The sequence below is a fragment of the Sapajus apella genome, unplaced genomic scaffold (genome assembly GCF_009761245.1).
Source record: "Sapajus apella isolate SASKATOON/1434 unplaced genomic scaffold, GSC_monkey_1.0 scaffold248, whole genome shotgun sequence".
NCBI classification, from domain to species: domain Eukaryota; kingdom Metazoa; phylum Chordata; class Mammalia; order Primates; family Cebidae; genus Sapajus; species Sapajus apella.
In genome coordinates, this window is record NW_022437188.1 from 319148 (window position 1) to 336235 (window position 17088).

General features: G+C 45.2%; 1 non-coding gene across 1 annotated transcript; it reads right to left on the reverse strand.

The window, feature by feature from the left end:
- Window positions 1-4507: 4507 nt before the first annotated feature.
- Window positions 4508-4669, reverse strand: LOC116545150. The gene has a single exon (XR_004266208.1). It is a non-coding gene; the product is annotated as a U1 spliceosomal RNA (small nuclear RNA).
- Window positions 4670-17088: the final 12419 nt, after the last annotated feature.

Below are 17088 nucleotides of genomic sequence, written 5' to 3' on the forward strand. Positions count from 1 at the left end.
AAAATTTTAAAAAAGAAACAATTCATAAATGCTATAACATCAAAGAATCGCAAAAATATTATTCAAAAAAAAAAAAACAGAAAAAATACTACGTATTGTGTGATTCTATTTCTTCCAAGTTCAAATAATGTAAGTCCATAAAGACATAAAGCAGATCAGTTTTGCCTGGGCCTTAGGGTAGGAGTAGGGATTGACAGCAAATGGGCAGAAGGAAAGTTTTTGGGATGGTGAAAATTTTCTGAAACTGTATTGTTGTGATGGTTCCACAACTCTACCTTCAACATGGGTGAATTTTATGGTATATAAATTAAAACTCAAAGCATGTATTTAAATTTTGTTCTCAATCATAAGGCAAAAACCAGCTAGTTTTTAAAATAAAAATATTTTAACACTAAAGATTATAGATAGCAGTAAGCACATTTAAAATGTTTAGCATCATTAGTCATTAGGAAAATCAAAAAATAGGCCAGGCACAGTGGCTCACACCTGTAATTCCCGCACCTTGGAAGGCCAAGGCAGGTGGATTATGAGGTCAGAAGTTCGAGACTAGCCTGACCAACATGATAAAACCCCGTCTCTATTAAAAAAATAAAAAATAGGTTGGGCGCAGTGGCTTACTCCTGTAATCCCAGCACTTTGGGAGGCCGAGGTGGGTGGTTCACGAGGTCAAGAGATCGAGACCATCCTGGCCAACACGGTGAAACACTGTCTCTACTAAAAATTCAAAAATTAGCTGGGCATGGTGGCGCATGCCTGTAGTCCCAGCTGCTCAGGAGGCTGAGGCAGGATAATTGCTTGAACCTGGGAGACGGAGTTTGCAGTGAGCCGAGATCACGCCACCGCACTCCAGCCCGGCGCCTGGTGACAGAGCGAGACTCTGTCGAAATCACACCACTGCAACTCCAGCCTGGCACCTGGCAATGGAGGGAGACTCTGTCTCAAAAAATAAATAAATAAATTAAAATAAATAAATAAAAAATAAAGCCTGGTACGGTGGCTCACGTCTATAATCCCAGCACTTTGGGAGGCGGAGGCAGGCGGATCACGAGGTCAAGAGATCGAGACCATCCTGGCTGGCCAACATGGTGAAACTCCATCTCTACTAAAAATACAAAAATTAGCTGGGTGTGGTGGTGCGTGCCTATAGTCCCAGCTACTCAGGAGGCTGAGGCAGGAGAATTGCTTGAACCCGGGAGACGGAGTTTGCAGTGAGCCGAGATCACGCCACTGCACTCCAGCCCGGCACCTGGCGACAGAGTGAGACTCTGTCTCAAAAAATATATATAAAATAAAAATAGGCCGGGCACGGTGGCTCACGCCTGTAATCCAAACACTTTGGAGGCCAAGGCGGGCGGATCACCTGAGGTCGGGAGTTCAAGACCAGCCTGACCAACATGGTGAAACCCAATCTTTAAAAAAATAAAATAAAAATAAAAACACAACTATTGAAAGGCTAAAAGAAAAAATGAGAAGAGAATTATTCTATGTTATTGGGTGAAATTGGTGAATGGTGTGGCCATTTTGCTGGGTGGAATTGCACAATGATACATCCTCTTTGGAAGAAAATCTGGAAGTTTCCTGTAAAGTAAAACACATATTTACAGTATGAGTCAGCAATCTGACTCCCAGGTATTTACCTGTGAGAAAAGAAAATGTATAACTATACAGAAAAACCTGTATTTTCATGTACATACCTGAGCTGAGGAAACAGTTAAGCATTTAGGGAGGTGGCTGGAATTTTCAAGGCAAAGCACTGCAAAAGAGAAAGCTAATAGAAAAATAGCTCCAGCCAGGCGCGGTGGCTCATGCCTGTAATCCCAGCACTTTGGGAGGCCGAGGTGGGCGATCACAAGGTCAGGAGTTCGAGACCAGCCTGACCAACTTGGTGAGACTCCCCCGTCTCTAAAAAAAATGAACAAATAAAATAAAATAAATTTAAAAAGAAAAAAAGAAAAAGAGAGCTCCAGTGATCTGCCAACTTCGCCTGAATGCTGATCAGTGCGGATGTGTGGGGACACTACCACAGCTGGGGAAAGAGCCATTGGAAAGGACAGGCAGAGCCATCACCAGAACTCACAGAACTGGGTATATGTCATGTTTCCAATGGCAGAGTAGAAAGACCTCCTAATAAACCAGCTTCAGACAGAGGACTCAGAAAAGAGAGTATTGCCAAATGAGCCCTAGAAAAAACTTAAAGGCAAGCCTCACAAAGGTCAAATTGTTTCCAAGTAACTTAGCTGCCTCCAAGACCAAAGCTGAAAATTAAAAGGAAAAAATCCCAGAATACAACGATTTAAAATTACAGCATCTTGCATCCAATTGAAAATGACCAGGTATATGAAAAGTGGAAAAATATGACTCATCATGATAATAAAAATAAATCTATAGAGAGACTGACTGAGAAATGACATAAATGATAGGCAGGATTAGTAGACAAGGACATTAAAACAGAAATTACAGACTCTGTATGTTCAAGAAGGTAGACAAATCCTGAGCATAAGAGACACGAAGTCTATTTCTAAAACTCCAAATTCAAAACTACTGGATAAGGAAATTGCAATATGTGAGATTAAAAATAGACTGGATGGGATTAGCAGCAATCTAGGCACTGAAGTGCAGATTACTGAATTTGAAGACAAGGCAGTAGAAACTATCCGAAATTAAATACAGAGAGAACAAAGGGGGAAAAATAAAAAGCAAAGGAGCAGAGGATCAATGAACTGTGGGACATCAAAGTGTAATTTACATGTAACTGAAGTCCCAGAAGAAGAGGAGAGACTCGAAGGGACTTAAACACTAAAAGAAATAAAAATTTCTGTATTTGATGAAAATTAGCAGTAATTACAAAAAAGCTCAATGAACCCCAAACAGAAGAAATCTGAAGAAAACTACATAAAGTTACATCATGAGCAAATTGCTTAAAACCAATTAACTTTATTTTATTTTTATGTATTTATTTTTTTGAGATAGAGTTTTGCTCTTGTTGCCCAGGCTGGAGTGCAGTGGTGCAATCTTGGCTCACTACAACCTCCGCCTCCTGAGTTCAAGCGATTCTCCTGCTTCAGGCTCCTGAGTAGCTGGGATTACAGGCGTGAGCCACCATGCCCAGCTAATTTTTGTATTTTTAGTAGAGATGGGGTTTTGCCATGTTGGCCAGGCTGGTCTGGAACTTCTGACCTCAGGTGATCTGCCCACCTTGGCCTCCCAAAGTGCTGAGATTACAGGGGTGAGCCACCATGCCTGGCCCCAATTATCTTGAAAAGACACTGTTTACAAAAATGAAAAGGCAACTCACAGCCTGGGAGTAAACATTCGCAAAACAGATCTCCAACAAAGAACTTGTATCTAGAATACATAAAAAAAACTCTTACATCTCAGTAATAAGAATTCAAATAACCCAATAAAAAAATGGATAAAAGAGGCGGGTGCAGTGGCTCACACATAATCTCAGCACTTAGGGGGTGGAGGCAGGAGGATTGCTTGAGCCCAGGAGTTGGAGGGCAGCCTGAGCCAACATAGTAAGACCCCCATCTCTACCAAAAAAATACAAAATTCTATGGGCTTGGTGGCACATCCCTGTGGTCCCAGCTACTCAGAGACTGAGGTGGGAAGATCCTTGAGCACTGGAGGTTGTGGCTGCTGTAAGCCACGATTGTGCAACTACACTCCAGCCTGGGTGACAAGCCCAACTACACCCCAGCCTGGGCAACAGAATAAGACCCTGTCTCAAAAAAAAAAAAAAGAAAAGAAAAAACAGACAAAAGATAGATCTAAATAGACATTTTGCTAAAGATGAGATACAGATGGCAAAGAAATATATTAAGAAATGTTCAATGTCGTAAGTCATTGGTTACATGCAAATTAAAACCAGAGACAGACTGCTATGCCCCCACTGCAATGGTTGACATTTTAAAAATTAACTGTACCAAATGTTGTTGGGGATGTGCAGAAACTGAAACTCTCATATGCTACTGGGAGAAAGGAATATAATGTAACCACTTTGGGACAGAGTAGGGAAGTATTTGTGTATGTTTATTATTTATTAATTTGAGATGGAGTCTCACTCTATTGCCAGGCTGGAATGCAGTGTCGCCATCTCGGCTCACTACAACCTCCACCTCCCAGGTTCAAGTGATTCTCCTGCCTCAGCTTCCCACGTAGCTGGGACTACAGGCGCACGCTACCACGCCCAGCTAATTTTTGCATTTTTAGTAGAGACAGGGTTTCACCATGTTCGCCAGGATGGTCTCGAACTCTTGACCTCATGATCCACCCGCCTCGGCCTCTCAAAGTGCTGGGACTACAGGATTGGGTCACTGCGCCCTGCCTTATGTTTTTAAGTAGTTAATTATAGCCAGGGAAGGGTGTCTCATGCTTGTAATCTCAGCGCTATGGGAAGCTGAGGCAAAGGGATCACTTGAACCTTGACAAGTAACCCAGACAAGTTCAAGACAAGTCTGGGCAACATAGGGAGACCCCATCTCTACAAGTAATTTTTTTTTCTAACCAGGGGAAAGCACAAATGCAGTCCCCCACTACCACAAATTATGCAGTCGAGTTTCCCACATTTGGAGAAATCGCAGGGTTGGCACATCCAGAGTGCACAGATAAGCCTTGCCCTGGGAAAACCACCTTCATGATCATGGTATCTCCCCTGCCAGGTAAGTAATTTTTAAAAAAGAAATTAGCTGGGCTGCCGGGCCCAGTGGCTCACGCCTGTAATCCCAGCACTTTGGGAGGCCGAGGCTGGTGGATCAACAGGTCCGGAGATTGAGACCATCCTGGCTAACATGGTGAAACCCATCTCTACTAAAAATACAAAAAATTAGCCCGGCATAGTGGAGCACATACTCGAGAGGCTGAGGCAGGGGAATCTCTTGAACCCAGGAGGCAGAGGTTGCAATGAGCCAAGATTGCACCACTGGACTCCAGCCTGGGCGACGAGCAAGACTCCGACTAAAAAAAAAAGAAATTAAAAAAAAATTAGCTGGGCATGGTGTCATATGCCTTTGGTCCTAGATAACTCAGGAGGCTGAGGTGGGAGGATCACTTCAGCCTGGGAGGTCAAGGCTGCAGTGAGGTGTGATCGCACCACTGCACTCCAGCCTGGGTGACAGGGCGATACCCAGCGTTAGTCCGTTTTCACACTGCAATAAAGATACTACCTGAAACTGGGTAATTTATAAAGGAAAGAGGTTTAATTGATTCACAGTTCCAGATGGCTGGGGAGACCTCAGGAAACTTATAATCATGGTGAAAGGCGAAGGGGAAGCAAGAACCTTCTTCACATGGTGGCAGCAGAGGGAGGAGTGAGAATGCAGGAAAAACTACTCTTTATAGAACCATCAGATCTCGTGATAATTCACTCACTATTAAGAGAACAGCAGCTTTGGGGAAACGGCCCCCATAATCTAATCACTTTCCTTTCTTCACATGTGGGGATTACAGATCCCTCTGTCAACACATGAGGATTTACAATTAAAGATGAAATTTGAGACACAGAGCCAAACCATATCAGACCCTGTCTCAAAAAAGAAAAATACGTTAATTATTCACCTGCCGTGTGACCTAACCATTCTACTCCCAAGTATTTACTCAAAAGAAATGAAAGCATATGCCCATACAAAGACTATACTTCAATGTACATAGCAGCTTTATTAGTAATGGCCCAAAACTGGAAATCACCCAAGTGTCCATCAACAAGTGGGTGGTAAGCAAATGGTGGAACATCCACCCAATGGAATACTACTCAGCAATATGGATCACTAAATGAATGAATCTCAACAATTATGTTAAGTAAATGAAGTTAGACAAAAAAAAAAAAAAAAAACACAAACTTATCCTGTATAATTCCATTTATATAAAATCCTAGAAGAGGGAGGATCGCTTGAGGCCAGGAGTTCAAGACCAGCCTGAGCAACATAGCAAGACCCTATCTCTAAAAAAAAAATAGGAAAAAAAGTTAGCCAGATCTGTGTGTCCGTAGTCCCAGCTACTTAAGAGGCTGAGGCAGCAGGATCACTTGAGCCTAAGAGTTTGAGGCTGCAGTGAGCTGTGATTGTACCACTGCACTCCAGCCTGGACAACAGAGCAAGACCTCATGTCTAAAAATAAATAAATAGGCCGGGTGCAGTAGCTCACACCTGTAATCCCAGCACTTTGGGAGGCCGAGGCTGGTGGATCACAAGGTAAGGAGTTCAAGACCAGCTTGGCCAGATGGTAGAACCTGTCTGTACTGAAAATACAAAAATTAGCTGGGTGTGGTGTAATCCCAGCTCTCAAGAGGCTGAGGCAGAAGAATTGCTTGAGCCTGGGAGATGGAGATTGTAGTGAGCCACTATACTCTAGCCTGGGCGACAGAGCAAGACTCCATCTCAATAAAATAAAATAATTTAAAATCTAGAAAATGCAAATTAACCTATGGTGATAGAAATTTGACCAGCGATTGATTGCCCGGGAGCAGGGTGGAGGAAGAATCAAATTAACAAAGAAGTACAAGGGCACCTTTGGGGCCAATGGTTGTGGTCGTCTTTTTTTTTTCTTTTTGAGATGGAGTTTCACTCTTGTTGCCCAGGCTATAGTGCAATGGTGCAATCTCTGCTCACTGTAACCTCCACCTCCCGCGTTCAAGTGATTCTCCTGCCCCAGCCTTCCGAGTAGCTGGGATTACAGGTGCCCACTATGCCTGACTAATTTTTGTATTTTTAGTAGAGACGGGGTTTCACCATGTTGGCCAAGCTGTTCGCAAACTCCTGACCTCAGGTGATCTCCCTACCTTAAGGGCTCTCAAAGGGCTGGGATTACAGGCGTGAGCCACCGTGCCCCGCCTGAAGGTGATTACCAGGTTGATTGTGATGATTTGTACACTTATGTCAAAACTTATGAAATTGTATACTTCGGCTAGGTGCAGTGGCTCAAGCCTGTAATCCCAGCACTTTGGGAGGCCAAGGAGGGCGGATCATGAGGTCAACAGATGGAGACCATCCTGGCCAACATGGTGAAACCCTGTCTCTACTAAAAATACAAAAATTAATTGGGCTTGTTGGCGTGTGCCTGTAGTCCCAGCTACTCGGGAGGCTGAGGCAGGAGAATTGCTTGAACCCAGGAGGCGGAGGTTGCAGTGAGCCGAGATTGTGCCATTGCACTCCAGCCTGGCGCCTGGCGACAAAATGAGACTGTCTTAAAAAAAAAAAAAAAAAAAAGAAAAGAAAAGAAAGAAATTGTACACTGCAAATAATTCCATTTCTTGTACATCAATTATATCTCAGTAAAGCTACTTTTAAAAGAATACGTATCTTTGATTAGATCATGGCCTCAACAAACCAGTTCTAACTCAAATTTTAGAGAACTCTGACCTGAGACAAAGTATCACATGATGTTAAGAAATTATTGCACCCAGGTGCGGTGGCTTATGCCTGTAATTCCAGCACTTTGAGATGTCAAGATTGGAGGATTACTTGAGCCCAGGAGTTTGAGACCAGCCTGAGCAACATAACGAGACCCCCATCTCTACAAAAATATCAAAAATTAGCTGGGCCTGGTGGCATGTGTCTGCAGTCCCAGCTACTCAGGAGGCTGAGATGGGAGGATTGCTTGAGCCTGGAAGGTCGAGGCTACAGTGAGTGATCATGCCACTGCACTCCAACCTGAGCCACAGAGGAAGACTACACTCTGTCTCAAAAAAAAAAAAAAAGGATAAATTACTGTTAATTTTATTAGTTGTGAAAATGTAATAAAATGTTCTAATTTATTCTTAAAATGTGAGGAGGGATAGGGGCTTCTAAAATGGGCTCCATAAACAGGTCTGGAGCTTCCACCTCACAGCCAACCAGGGGTGGCTGTGTGCTAGCCTGCAGGTCTCCAGCCTGCCCAGCCCAGTTGTCTTAGAGATGGGGATAGGAAGTGGGCAGAGAGAAGCTCTCAATCCTCTGCCTTCCTTGGGAATTTCCTAGGAACCTGGTAACATTGTACGTAACACTTAACAGTAAATCTTCACTTCCTTCATAGAGACTCTTCATCTTAACCCTCGGGGGCCGCTGGTTCTGAGGCAGTCTAGATCAAGTTTGTGTCTGTACACCTCTTTCTTTCTTGCTGGCAGACACCATTTGTGTGTGTGTCCCGCTCCTCCCAGGGACTCAGGAAAATCATTCCATCCTACCCAGCTCCAGGGGTAAATCCTGACTGGTGTAGGCTAGTCTTCTTTGCAGAGATTGGTTTGTTTTTGTTTTGAGACGGAGTCTCGCACTGTCGCCCAGGCTGGAGTGCAGTGGCGAGATCTCAGCTCACTGCAATCTCCGCCTCCCGAGTTCAAGCAGTTCTCCTGCCTCAGCCTCCCAAGTAGCTGGGACTACAGGTGTGCTACCACGTCCAGCTAATTTTTTGGTATTTTTACTAAAGACGGGGTTTCACCGTGTTGGCCCTGATGGTCTTGATCTCCTGACCTCGTGATCCACCCGCCTCAGCCTCCCAAAGTGCTGGAATTACAGGTGTGAGCCACCTCGACCGACCTTTGCAGAGACTGGTTTAGGAGCTGGCAGGTGAATCAATGAGATTTGAGAAAAGGGTGGGGACGGAGACTATTAGTCCTTTCCTGCCACCGTAACAAAATACTTTAGAAAGCAGAATTGAGAGATAGCATAACTGTTTTGCTCACAGCTACAGGAGCTGGAAGTCCAAAATCAGGACACCATCAGATTCCGTGTCTGATGAGAGCTTCCAAATTCCATCTCTGCTTCCAAAATGGGACCTTGTTGCTGCATCCTCTGGAGGGGGACGAATGTTGTGCCCTCCCATAACACAAAAGATGGAAAGGCAAAAAGAGATGAATGCTGCTTCCTCACATAGCAGAAGGTGGAAGGACAAAAGGAAGAAAGGCCAGCTAGTTCTCTCCTCCTTTTTTTTTTTTTTTTTTTTTGTTTTTTCGAGACAGAGTCTACCCCTGTCGCCAGGCTGGAGTGTGGTCGCGCAATCTCAGCCGACTGCAACCTCCACCTCCTGGGTTCAAACCATTCTCCTGCCTCAGCATCCCGAGTAGCTAGGATTACAAGTGCCCACCACCACGCCCAGCTAATTTTTTCATTTTTAGTAGAGACGGGGTTTCACCATATTGGCCAGGCTGGTCTCAAACTCCTGACCTCATGATCCACCCCCCTCGGCCTCCCAAAGCGCTGGCATTACAGGCATCAGTCACCGCACCCGGCCCCCTCTTCCCCTTTTGTAAAACACTAATCCCGTCTGTGAGGACAGAGCCCTCGCCGCCTAATCACCTCCCAAAATCTCCAGCTCTGAATACTGCTGCTTTGGGGATTCAGTTTGAACATGAATTTTGGGGGAGGCACAAGCACTCGCACCATAGCAGAGTCTTCTGGGAAATGTTTCCTTGCTCTTAAAAAGGACTCCAAGGTCTTGGCATCCTTCCTCTCACAGCGGACATTGTTGTTTCTGGATATGACGTCTGGAGCGGTAGCCGCTCTCCTGAGACACCTATACACAGAGTCCTTCCCAGAACAGACCAAGCCAGTAAGCATGGCAGAGGAAACACAGGAAAAGCTTGAGTCTGACACTGCTGCTGAGCCACAGATTAGCCCATTCTGGAGCTGCCCCCACCTCCCGGCTCCTTGCTGTATGAATTCATACACTTTCCTTTTTTTTTTTTTTTTTTGAGACGGAGTTTCATTCTTGTTGCTCAGGCTGGAGTGCAGTGGTGCGATCTCGGCTCACTGCAACCTCTGCCTCCTGGGTCCTGATTCAGGCAATTCTCCTGCCTCAGCCTCCTGAGTAGCTGCAACTACAGACGCACACTGCCACGCCCAGCTAATTTTTTGTATTTTAGTAGAGATGGGGTTTCACTGTGTTGCCCAGGCTGGCCTTGAACTCCTGAGCTCAGGCAATCCGCCTGCCTCGGCCTCCCAAAGTGCTAGGATTATAGGTGTGAGCCACCTCACCTGTATTTGCATTTTTTAAGAAATGCCATTCACCAGAGAAGCTGATCTATTAGATTTTTTAAAATAGTTTGGCAGCGTTGCTAAATATAAATTCAGTATCTAATAAATTAAGGTTTAATGAATGTATATATATCATCAATAAGTTAGAAAATGCAACTTAAGGCCGGGCGCGGTGGTTCACGCCTGTAATCCCAGCACTTTGGGAGGCCGAGGCGGTGGATCACAAGGTCAAGAGATAGAGACCATCCTGGCCAACATGGTGAAACCCCGTCTCTGCTAAAATTACAAAAATTAGCCAGGCATGGTGGTACGCACCTGTAGTCCCAACTACTCAGGAGGCTGAGGCAAGAGAATCGCTTGAACCAGGGAGGTAGAGGTTGCAGTGAGCCAAGATGGAACCACTGCAGTCCAGCCTGGCAACAAAGTGAGACTCTGTCTCAAAAAATAAAAAAGAAAATGCAGCTTGAAAATTTGCAATAGCAATGAAAAATATAAGATATTGAAAATAAATCTAACAAAAGAATGTGTAAAAACCTTTTTTTAAAGAGATGGAGTCTTGCTATGTTGCCCAGACTCGTCTTGAACTCCTGGGCTCAAGCAATCCACCCACCTTGGCCTCCTAAAATGCTGGGATTACAGGCATAAGCCCCCATACCTAGCCCTGTAAAACCTTTTTTTTTTTTTTGAGAGATGGAGTTTTGCTCTGTCACCAGGCTGGCATGCAATAGTGTGATCTCTGCTTACTGCAACCTCCACCTCCTGGGTTCAAGCAATTCTCTGTCTCAGCCTCTCCCAGCAGCTGGGATTACAAGTACCCCTCACCATGCCTGGCTAATTTTTGTATTTTCAGTAGAGACAGGGTTTCACCATCTTGGCCAGGCTGGTCTTGAACTCCTTACGTTGTGATTTACCCGCCTTGGCCTCCCAAAGTGCTGGGATTACAGATGTAAGCCACCATGCCCAGCCATAAAACCTTTATGTAGAAAATTATGGCACCTTACTGAAAGGCAATAAGAAAACCAATGAAGAGCAATACCATGTTCATGGATAGACTCAATGCTATAAAGTTGTTATTTCTCCCCAAATGGATCTATAGCTTTAGTACTGTTTCCATCAAATGATAACAAAACTTTTCACACACTTCACCAAAAAAAAATTAGTGACTAGATCTTATAAATCAATTAGGAGGACAAAAAAATTCAATAGAAAAATGTTTAAAAATATGACCAGGTATGGGGTGCGGTGGCTCCTGCCTGTTAATTCCAGCACTTTGAGAGGCCGAGGGGGGCAGATCATTTGAGGTCAAAAAAAAAATATACAAAAGTTAGCCAGGCGTGGTAGCAGACCTCTGTAATCACAAATACTCGGGAGGCTGAGGTAGAAGAATCACTTGAGCCTGGGAGGTGGAGGTTGCAGTGAGCTGAGATCACACTACTGCACTCCAACCTGGGTGACAGAGTGACACTCTGTCTCACAAATATAAAACAGAACAAAACCATAAACAGGTATTTATTTCTTGGAAGAGAAAACACCAATGGCCCATTAAATATATGAAAATATACTCAACTTCATTAGTAAAAAGGGAGGGTAAGTAAAACCACAAATTATCATTTCATGCCCATTAGTTTAGAAAAAATTAGAAGACTGAGAAAATGCTGGTGAAATGTAACTATGAAACTGCAGTGGGATGTGTGATGAGTACACCCACTTTGAAGAAGAATTTTGCATTATTTGGTAAAAGTGAACGTTCCCACACCCTGTGACCCAGCAGTTCTAATCCTGGAGACATGGACAGAATAGTCACAGAGCACTTTTATTAGATTAGAAACAAAATAGCCCACATACCCGTGACAGTCGAGTGAATAAATGAATTGTGGTTCAATCACACAACAGAATACTATATTGTAGTGAAACAGGAAACTGTAGCTCCATGCATTAACATGGATGTAGCTGATGATATTTTCCAGACGCCCACCACAATATAGCCCATCTCATGTGCTCTTCTCACCTTTTGAGGTGCCAGTGACAGGTTACATCTTTCTTGTAGTCCCACAGGTCCCTGAAACTGTTTTTTTCCCCTTCCAGTCTATTTTCTTTCTGGCTCAGTTTGAGTCTATTTTCTCTGTGGTTCGGATTGGGTAATTTCTATTCTGTGTTTCAGTTCACAGATTCTTCTGTCCCCCGCCGTTCTTCTGTTGCACACATCCACTGAGCTTTAAAATTTAAAATTGTAGTCATTGTCTTTTTCAGTTCTAACATTTCCATTCGGTACTGTATATGTTAATTAGCTTGATTTAGCCATTTCACATGTCTACATATATCAAAACATCATTTGTATACCATAAGTATATAATTTTTTTTTCTTTTATTTATTTTTTTTTCAAGGTGGGGTTTCACCATGTTGGTCAGGCTGGTCTTGAACTCCCGACCTCAGTTGATCCGCCCATGTCGGCCTCCAAAGTACTTGGATTACAGGCATGAGCCACCACGCCTGGCCCATAATTTTTGTTTGTCAACAAAAATAATAAAATTTCTGTTTGGTTCTTTTCTCTCTGTCTCTCTCTTCCTCTGTCCTTCTGTGCCTATGCCTGTTTTTTTTTTTTTTTTTTCTTTTTTTAACAGGTCTTCCTCTGTTGCCCAGGCTGGAGTACAGTGGTGTGATTACGGCTCACTGCAGCCTTGACCTCTCAGGCTCAAGCAACTCTCCCACCTCAGCCTCCCGAGAAGCTGGGACCACAGGTGGGCACCACCACACGGGCTAATTTGTTGTAGAGACAAGGGTTTGCCATGTTGCCCAGGCTGGTCTCAAACTCCTGGGTTTTATTCCAGTCATCTACCCACTTTGGCCTCCCAAAGTGCTGGGATTACAGGCACAATCTACTGCACCTGGCCTGTATCTTCTATTTCTTTCCTGAGACTTCCAATGTTTTTCTTTCAAGTGTGTTAGCAATTGCTCATGAAGCATTTTATGATGGCTGCTTTAACCTCTTTATCAGAAAACTAAATCTCCATCATCACGGCATTAGCATCTATTCATTGTCTTTTCTCATTCAGTATGAGATCTTCCTGGTTCTCTGCATGACTGGTGATTTTCTACTGAGACCCAGTCATGTGAGGTATGACGTGACTCTGGGTCTTACCGAAACCTTCTTGCTTCCTATGATGCTACTCCAGCACAGGAGGGGAGCTGCTGCCTCCTTGCTGTGTGGTGGAGGTAGAAGTCCAGGCTCCCCGCTCAGCACCCATGGACTCTAGAGAATGGGGCGCTGTGCCTTACTTTGAAGGGTATGGGAGCCCAAGATTCCTCTAGACCACCACTGGCTGTACAGGGTGGGGGTGTCGCCTGTCAGGGTCACAGGAAGACCAGCCCATAGACCCCCTCTCCATTCTCCCCTGCAAAGCCGAACTCACAACAAAAACAGCCTCAAGCCTTGCAAACAGGGCGCCTGGGTTCTAGGATGTGGTCGCACCTGGCTCTTGAACCCAGGATGGTGACCCAATTAAGCAGAATGTTAGCACCTAAGAGCCAAGAAGCAGTTTTCTTAGAATAGCGCCTGGCTACCTGCAAACCCCCTATATAACCCCTATAGTCTGTAAGCCAGGCTGCTGCCTTCACTGCCTGTGGGTGAAAAAAACTTGCTAAACCTGACCCTGGGTCTGCCTCTCTGCTTACATTGCCTTATTGCTTCTTCATGGCCTCCATTTTCCCAATTTCTCAGGATGGCAGTGACCTTGGAGAGGAGAGAGGAGATGTGATTGGGGAGGAGACACAGGAGGCTTCAAAGGAGCTGGGAATGTTTTATTTTTTAGTTGGGAAGTAGGTATACAGGTTTTGTTCTTTTGTTTTTTGAGACAGAGTCTTGCTTTGTCGCCAAGGCTGGAGTGCTGTAGTGCGATCTCCGCTCACGGCAACCTCTGCCTCCCAGGTTCAAGCGATTCTCCTCCCTCCCCAAGTAGCTGGGATTACAGGCATGTACCACCACACCTGGCTAATTTTTTACATATTTGGTAGAGACGGGGTTTCACCACGTTGGCCAGGCTCGTCTCAAACTCCTGACCTCAGATGATTCATGGGCCTTTGCCTCTCAAAGAGCTGGAATTACAGGCGTGAGCCACCGTGCCCAGCCAGAATACAAGTTTTATTTTTATTATTATTATATGTTACAGAATATTTTTAAAATGGAAAAACCTAACCCCAACAGAGTAGAAATATGCCGTCTATGCTTAGAATATTTGTAACACAGTTAGCTGAGCTCCTCAGACATAGGATATCCATTGTCTATAATATTAAGCACTATGTGCCAAGCACTGTGCCAAGCACTTCACACGTATCATCTTATTTATTCCTCACCACACTCCTAGGGGATAGATACTAACCCATTTTACAGACCAGGAAGCTCAGGCTCAAAGAGGTTAAGTCACTTGCCCAGAATCACAGAGCAATATGTGGCTGAGATGGGACGGGAACCCAGGCCTGTCTGCAGAGCCTGTATTCTTCAACCCACAGCACCCGAACAAGGTTAAAACCAGTTACATTCATGCATCATAATCATCACATGCCATGTCCCAGCCACAGCTGACACAATCTGACAGAAAGCATTGGACTCCCACAGGATGGGTCATGTGTCTTGGGAGGACCTTGTGGGCAAAGTGAATACCAGTGGCAGCCGCATCCTAACGAGCCCAGGGTCAGGACCCACCCAGGTGAGCAGGGCTTAGAACTAGCCAGTGAGGCAGGAGCTGTGGCTGAGGCCTGTCCAGCCATGTGGCAGGGTCGTGAAGGCAGGCAGAATAGCAAGGAAGGGATGCCAGAGGCGGGGAACCACGAAAGATGTCTGGCCTCCTGTTTCAGAGAGAGGGATCCGACCGGCAGGGCAGAAGCGGCTGGAATTGGAGGGAAAGTATAGTGTCTGCAGGAGCAGAATACCAGACATCAGAGCTAGCAATCCAGGCAGGGACCAGAATCTAAGAGATCGTGGTCTGCCCCGTCCCATCGCTTTCTCTGTGACACAGGGGAAAGAAAACACAGAAATTGAATGAAATTGGCTAAGGTGAATCAGCCGAGAACTATTGTAGCCCTCTCAGGAGCTGCAGGCGCTGTCCAACCCAGACTGCCCAACTGGTGGGTGGCAAAGACTTGTCCGCCCACTGGGCTGGGGGAAGAGGCAGAGCTACCAGTTGGGAGCTCAGTAGGTCACTGTCCATGGGAATGGCGGTTCAGGCCAACAAAACGGAAATGTCGGGCCGGGCGTGGTGGCTCATACCTGTAATCCAAGCACTTTGGAGGCCAAGGCGGGCAGATCACCTGAGGTCGGGAGTTTAAGACCAGATTGACCAACAAGGTGAAACCCCGTCTTATAAAAAACAAGAAAACAAAAAAACAAATTGTCCAGGGACAACTGTTGACTCCCACTGCAAGGCCACAGCCCTGGGATGGAAATTCTGGTTGGACCACAGCTCACAGTCACACTTGGAGTATTTGCGCAGATTCAGGCTGAGTCCCTAGCAGCTGAGAGCCTCTCTAGGATACAGGAAGTATAGTCTGGCATCTCTGTGTTTAGACCTACAACAGGGAAGGGCAGCAGCAAATGAGGAAAAGTGACCAGGATGGCAAGGGACCCACCCTTTCCCCTTAGAGCTGCTGCAGAAGCAGCTCTCCTAGCCCCAGCACATTCTGGGCACCGATTCACAGCTGGTAGGCGCCTGTGACCTGGTCTGGCTGGACAAGTTGGGCCAAATCGATTGTTCCTTCGGAGTTTGATTATTATGAAATATTCCACTTTTTTTCTTGTGATACTTCTTCACTTAAAGTTTGTATAATATATTGATATTAGCTTTCTTGGGAATAATGCTGACGTGAAATATTGCTTGCTTTCTTTTTTTCTGAGACCGAGTCTTGCTCTGTTGCCCAGGCTGGAGTACAGTGGTGCAATCTTGGCTCACTGCAAACTCCGCCTCCCATATCCAAGCAATTCTTGTGCCTCAGGCTCCTGAGTAGCTGGGACTACAGGCATGTACCACCTTGCTAGCTAATTTTTGTTTTTTTAGTAGAGAGGGGGTTTCACTATGTTGGCCAGGCTGGTCTCAAACTCCTGACTTCAAGTGATCTGCCTGCCTTGGCCTCCCAGAGTGCTGGAATTACAGGGGAGAGCCACTGTACCTGGCCTATGTCCTTGTATTTAAAGTGTGCTTTTAGTAAACAGCAGAGTTGGAGTTATTTAATCTAATCTGATAATATTTGTTTGTTTGTTTTTTTGACAGAGTCTCGCTCTGTTGCCCAGGCTGGAGTGTGATGGCACGATCTTGGCTCACAGCAACCTTCGCCTCCTGGGTTCAAGCGAGCACGTCTGGCTTATTTTTGTATTTTTCATAGAGATGGGGTTTCACCATGTTGGCCAGGCTGGTCTCGAACTTACAGCCTCAAGTGATTTGCCTTCCTCGGCCTCCCAAAATGTTGGGATCACAGGCGTGAGCCACTGCACCCGGCCCTTTTTAGCATTTTAAAGACATCATTTCATTTTTGTCCGGCTTCTACAGTCTGCCAATCAATTGTATTGTTGGATTTCTCTCTCTCTCTCTCTCTCTCTCTCTTTTAAAATATGGTTTCTTTTAGCCAGGCACAGTGGCTCATGCATGTAATCCCAGCACTTTGGGAGGCTGAGGTGGGCAGATCACAAGGTCAGGATTTCGAGACCAGCCTGACCAACATGGTGAAACCTTGTCTTTACTGAAAATACAAAAATTAGCAGGGTGTGGTGGCACGATAAAAGAAGTCATATATATATGACTTCTTTTAAGACTTTCTTTTTTTTTTTTTTTTTTTTTTTTTTAAGGAAGATGCCAGTTTTTTTTTTTTTTTTTTGGGACGGAGTTTCGCTCTTGTTACCCAGGCTGGAGTGCAATGGCGCGATCTCGGCTCACCGCAACCTCCGCCTCCTGGGTTCAGGCAATTCTCCTGCCTCAGCCTCCTGAGTAGCTGGGATTACAGGCACGCGCCACCATGCCCAGCTAATTTTTTGTATTTTTAGTAGAGACGGGGTTTCACCATGTTGACCAGGATGGTCTCGATCTCTTGACCTCGTGATCCACCCGCCTCGGCCTCCCAAAGTGCTGGGATTACAGGCTTGAGCCACCGCGCCCAGCC